We start from the raw sequence: 6,234 nt of genomic DNA on the forward strand, positions 1-6,234 counted from the left end.
GACTTGTCTTGTGGAGCCTCTTTAGGACATGTTTTTATAAGTTGTATGTGCTATGCTTGTCTACCTTGTTGGCTTTTTGCCTTTACTTTTTAGCTTAAATTTTTATTGTTTTTTTGTTTGTGGCTTGACATTAGGTTGTGAGGTTCTCCTTCTTTTTAGTAATTGTGTACTGTAAACTTGTAAACTTCGAAGGTAGAGGTTTTCAATCTCCCACCAACACAATATTGTTAAATAAAAATAAAAAATAAATAACTCATATGGTTTTCTAAGACTTGACCAAACTATATAAACCAAATTGAAATGAAGACCCAATTGAAACTAATATACCTTCTAACATAGACTACAGGGAAAAAAAAAATTAAACAGGTTGCATACATCCATCTTTAATTGATCATGAAGATTATCCAACACATAAAGGACCAATAAGAAAGAGAGTTTTTAAGTGGCAAAAACCTTAGGCAGTAGGATTTCAAAATGCTTGAAGACCTTGGTTGAAAAATGTAGCCATCTTTTCCAACTCATTTCTTTCCCCAACCAATCCAATTTCTATCCCTCCATCTCCATTTTTGCTATAACTTATAGGACGACCCTTGTTATCCATAGAAACAAATTCCACTTTTATTGGCTTTCCCCAACCAAAATCAGCACTATAAACCTCAAACTTAGGTGAACTAGGCATGTAATATCTTTCTTCTTTCTCAATTGTGGCATTATTTTCTGGAACCTTTTTTCTATTGCCTTTATAATTCCTTCTTCCTCCACACTTTGTATTTCCTTTGTAATCCCATTGGCAACAACAAACATTCCATTCTCACCTAAAACCTCCTTTCTCTCCACCGGAAACAAACGACCAACCATACAATTCCCAATATAATTTGAAGGCAAAGGAGGATATAAACGAGACCTTAAATCCATAGGGAAAATACAATATATTTTTCCTTCTCTTAAACCACTCTTCATCTTTGCACTACATACTAATAAGTAAGCTATGGCTGCCTTATAACTTGAACACTCATCAAGACATTTCTTCAGTTTTTGAAGGTCTTGCCTTGTTAATTCCAAAGTGTATCGAAACAATCGGGTTTTGTTTCGAATGACGGTAAATTTAAGCTTTTGTTCAAGCTTGTTGGCTCAAGATGAGCTGTGGAATTGAGAATCGTGGTTCTATCATAGAATGGAATGGAAGATGGTTCGATGATGTTAAGATTATTCTTGCAAACGTGAGCCCATGCTTTGAAAAAGGAAGTTGAAGTGTTGCCATCTACAACAGCATGATGAGTAGTTATTCCAATGGAAAACCCTTTGTTTGGAAAAAGGGTGAGTTGGAGAGCCATGGCTGCAGACACGATGGTCGGCCAAGGGTAATACGGGTACGAGACGGTGATATTTGGCTTCTAGACGAAAGCCGCCATCAGAGAGATTATGAAAGTCGAGGTCGGACGATGCCTCTACAACGGTGTCGCCTTCAAGAAATTGGACGATGGGTTTGTTGGAGTGTTGGGGCCAAATGAGATTGCCGGCAAGAGGAAGGTAGTGAGTGAGTATGAGAGAAAGTGAGTGTTTTAGGTTTGGGAGAACATTATTGTTAGTGGTAATTGAGTTTTGGTAGAAGTAAAGGCGAGAGATAGGAGGATATGGAAAGAGAATTATGTCAAAAATTGTGAGAGGAAGAAGCTTAGTTTCACTTGGAGAAGGTAAAGGAGCCACTTTACAAATCTCAACTATTTTCATGTGATCATCCTCCATCGGAAGAAGAGAGAGAATAGTTACTGGTTTTTGAGAATTGAAAGGAGATGTGTTAAATTAAATAGAGGAGAGAATAGTTGGTATATAGGAATAAACCATAACAATGAGTGGTGGGTTTTCCTTTTCCGCAGATATTGAAGATAAGATATAGAATCTTACATCTTAATTACGAGAACTTGGTTGTCTTTTCATGTTTCGTCATTTACTCAAAAATAACAAAATAATAAAATGAATTAAAATAAAACAAAATATAATAGGTTTCATACATTTGAGCAACGTGACAACCCTCCTAATACTTCTCCTTTTTTTCCCCCACAAAAATTTGGAAAAAATTATTTCAAACAAATTATTGGATCACATGGCACAATATCATTGAGTGTCGGAATGCATCTTGAGTTTTTTCCAAGGATACATCTATTTTTGTGCATCATTTTCCACCATTTACATAAAAAGCAAAAGAAAGAAGAAATGAGAAATCTGGAAAGGAAAGGGGGAGAGGTTGGGGAGAAAAAGAGAATGAGAATTATGATGAACATTTTCATGGAAGTGGTAAAATAGAGCTTTAAGGATAGAATTTAGCGTAGAGGTAGTTTATTTGGGATGTTCAACAACTATTTCATATTTGGTAAGTTCTTAATAATAATTGTATGGAAATATTTTGAGTTTTTGGGGTATTCTTTTTTGTTTGCAAGAGCATGTTGGGTATGTCTCAGTTATGGGGAATATAAGGAGCTGTTCAAACTTTGTTTACATGGAGCTGATGGTGTTTATAGGGAAAAAAATGAAGGGGGGTGTAGTGTGAGAAATTTAATATACAGAGTAGACGTGTTGGGGGAAATTGAATGGTAAAAGGAAAAAATGGAATTAGGAAGGAAAAAATGGAAGTAGAAAAGATTTTGGTACAAGTGGGTTAAGTGAGAAGAAGAAAAGTAAGGTAAAGAAGGAGATGAGATGAAATGTATTGATCAGGCCAGGTTGTGGAAAAAAAAAAGAAAAAGAAAAAATGGAGCTTAATTGCACCAATCGGGAAGGAGAAGACCAAAATGCCCCTAGAAGCGCAATGCACAACACAGCGACACTATTAAGCTACAATAGAAACAAAAATAATAGAAAGGAAACCTACACTAAGAAAGCAGGTAAAACGTAAATTTTTGCTACCTTTAGGAAGCTTAATTTTTTAAGGTCATTGTGCTCAATCCTGATGGTTTTAACAATTAACATGCGAAATTAATCAAGATCTTAAGTATTCTAATTACATCAATTTTAGTAAATAAGCATGCATGTTCATGGTTTTCCAGAATTTAAGATTTCATTGAATACCTTTGTAGAACCTCCAAATTGAACCAATCCACTATTGATGTCTACTCACGAACTTGTTGTAGACTACAACTAGTTTCTTCCCTACTATTCTCTAGCCATAGATTAGATTGTAGGATCCAAAATGAACATCGATTTTAGAGAATTTTGGAAAATGGTAGATTTTGGTTCTTAAAGCTAGAGAGAACATTTCTCTTTCAAAACAAAAAAAACAAAAAACAAAATGCATGAATCCTATCTCAAAACTTCGAATTTCTTTTTATCACAAACAACATGTAAATTGAAATTCATGAGATTAACCCACTAACATGTTTTTTTCAATTAAAATGATTTTCTCATAAATCATTTTAAATAAATTTGATTTCTAAAATTAATACACTTAATTAATTTAAAATCAAATCAAATTCTTTTAAAATAGTTTTAAATAAAATTAATTCAAATAATTAATTAAAAAACTTAATTAATTAAAATAATCTAATATCAAATATTAAATTATTAAACCACCAATTCCTAATATGAATCCCTATTCATAAAATATTCAAATCATACTTCATATTTTTCCAACACTCCAATTTAGTTTAATTCGATAATTAAACGTTAAATTATCTAGTATATGAATAACAATTTCCTTAAATCAAAATTGAACGTTTCAAATTATCTCATCACAATAATCTAAGGTTTAGTCCATTTATGAGCTAGTAGATGGATCTAATGGACTTATAGATCATGAGCTCCAACAATCCGAGATTAATTGGCTAAACTCTTTTAACTGAATTAACCAACATTAATCAATTTCCAGGACACTCCACTAACGTTCAGTAGTTGCACTCTCCTCACTATAAATATATTTTTGTCTACTTGATTTAATCATGATCGGTAAGTTGATTCTTCACAGGTTGTTCGTAAATACAATTGGATCAAAATTACCATTTTACTCTTGTAAATACATCTTGCTCCTTAAGTCTCCACTGATCCACTAATGAACAATTGGTTTGTGGTCCTACCACTAAACTCAGTTCCTTTCAGTCGTAGAAGGTGGGGCTTCTTGTTCAAGACTAAGAGTCAGTACTTAAGGGAACAACCTATCTACTAACCTTGAAATCGGGTAGGAGTGAAGTTCATCTTGTAGGACTATATCCCCAACTATCTACCTGGTCTTACCTCTATAATGGGAGGCTTATTGAGTTGGTTTTGTTGAGCCACTCTCACATATGTAGATTAAAGAATAATCCCAAATAAGTAGAAGTTCATGGTTAGCTCATGATTAAGATTGAGTTATCTTAGGTCATCGAATTGAAAAGTCAATTTAACAACAAATGACGTTATAAAGAAAAGTGATTATTTCGTGATCTGGTCTTATGCAAACATCTTTTGCATAGGATGTCGTACTCGCATGTCTCCACATGAATAATTCCGAGATCACATTGTTTGTATCAAATACAAAGTGGGTCGCATCCATAGTATCCCCAGGATAAGATACCCAACCCTATTCTTATACTTATAGACTTTTTTAGCTATATACTCAAACTTGATTCAGTTTTATGTCACCACATAAAATTCAATTATTCATGCTATAGCCAAGGGTTCATTAGTTTGTTGGATTTGGGCTTGTAATAAGTGCAATTCACATATTCAATAACAGCTTTACTGAATGAACATCAGTCACATCTTTATTGTGAATAGAATATGTTTAATTTTTACAAACTGTGAGTTTTAGGACATACAACCCAACAAACTCCCAATTGGACCAAAACATCAGTAGAGTATCATATATACAATGTTGAGTATGAGAGAAAACATAAATACAATACATTAGGGCATCTAATGCCCATGAATTCTCCCACTTGCCCTAGATTTATAAAACTCGTAGTCCTAGTTTCACTAGGTAACCCTCAAACACTTTAGCCATAAGGGTTTTAGTAAATGAATCAGTCAAATTGTCTTATGAGGCTATCTACGTGACTATCACATCTCCTCGGTGTATTATCTCCATGATGAGATGGTACTTTGTGCTTGATATATCTCCCACACTTATGGCTTCTATATTCTTTGGAATTTAAAATTACATCACTGTTATCACAATAGAGGGTGATAGCTATATGCATATTTGGAACCACTTTCAAATCGGTCAAGAACTTTCTAAGCCATACTACTTCTTTTGCTGCTTCACATGCAGCCACATACTCTACTTCCATGGTGGAGTCAACAATACAACTTTGCTTTATATTCCACCATACTATAGCTCGTCTGTTTAGAGTGAACATTGATCCCGAAGTTAATTTTGTTGAATCTATATCGGTCCGAAAATCAGAGTCAATGTATCCTGTAAGGATCATATCCTTAGCACCATACATGAGCATATAGCCCCTCGTTCTCTGAAGATAATTTAAGATATTCTTAACGACAGTCCAATGATCATATCCAGGATTGGAATTCGTTTCATAACCTCAACCTCTTGAGGCGTCTTATGACATTATTCCTTAGATAAATGGATTTCATGCCTGAAAGGTAATAAACCCCTTTTAGAATTTTGCACTTTATATTTAAACAACATCTGTCTATATAAGATGCCTGAGATAAAGCTAGTGATATACTCTTACGATTTCAAAAAATTTGGATTCTAAGAACATATTAACCATCTCTCAAATCTTTCATTTGAAATTGTGATGCTAGGCATCTCTTAACATCAGCCAGAAATTCTACCTCATTCCCAATGAGTAGAATATCAACTCATAACACTAAAAAAGCTATAGACTTATTCACAATCTTCTTGTATAAACAAGATTCATCAACGTTCTGTTCAAAGTTGTACGATTTGATCGTTGTATCAAACCTTATATTTCAGGATCTAGATGCTTGTTTCAACCCATAAATGGATCGTTTTAGATTAATAATCTTTCGCTCTTGATCCTGTTCAATGAACCCCTCTCGTTGAGCCATATAGATACTCTCTTCAATATAGCCATTTAGAAAGGCTATCTTGGCATCCATTTTCCATATCTCATAATCATAAATGACAACTATGGATAAGAGTATTCTAATCGACTTGATCATGGAAACCGGAGAGAGGGTTTTTCATACTCCACCCTCTCTCTTTGGATAAATTCTTTTGCCATAAGTCAAGCTTTATAGGTATGCACCTTACCGGCTTGGTCTCGTTTCTACTTGTAA

The 6,234-nt window shown here is 34.0% G+C and overlaps 1 pseudogene; it reads right to left on the reverse strand.

The window, feature by feature from the left end:
- Nucleotides 1–261: 261 nt before the first annotated feature.
- LOC120086211 (phenolic glucoside malonyltransferase 2-like) lies at nt 262–1,828 on the reverse strand (annotated as a pseudogene).
- Between the last annotated feature and the right edge of the window lie 4,406 nt (nt 1,829–6,234).

The sequence above is a fragment of the Benincasa hispida genome, chromosome 9 (genome assembly GCF_027475165.1).
Source record: "Benincasa hispida cultivar pf3 chromosome 9, pf3_genome.v1.1, whole genome shotgun sequence".
Classification (NCBI taxonomy): Eukaryota; Viridiplantae; Streptophyta; class Magnoliopsida; order Cucurbitales; family Cucurbitaceae; genus Benincasa; species Benincasa hispida.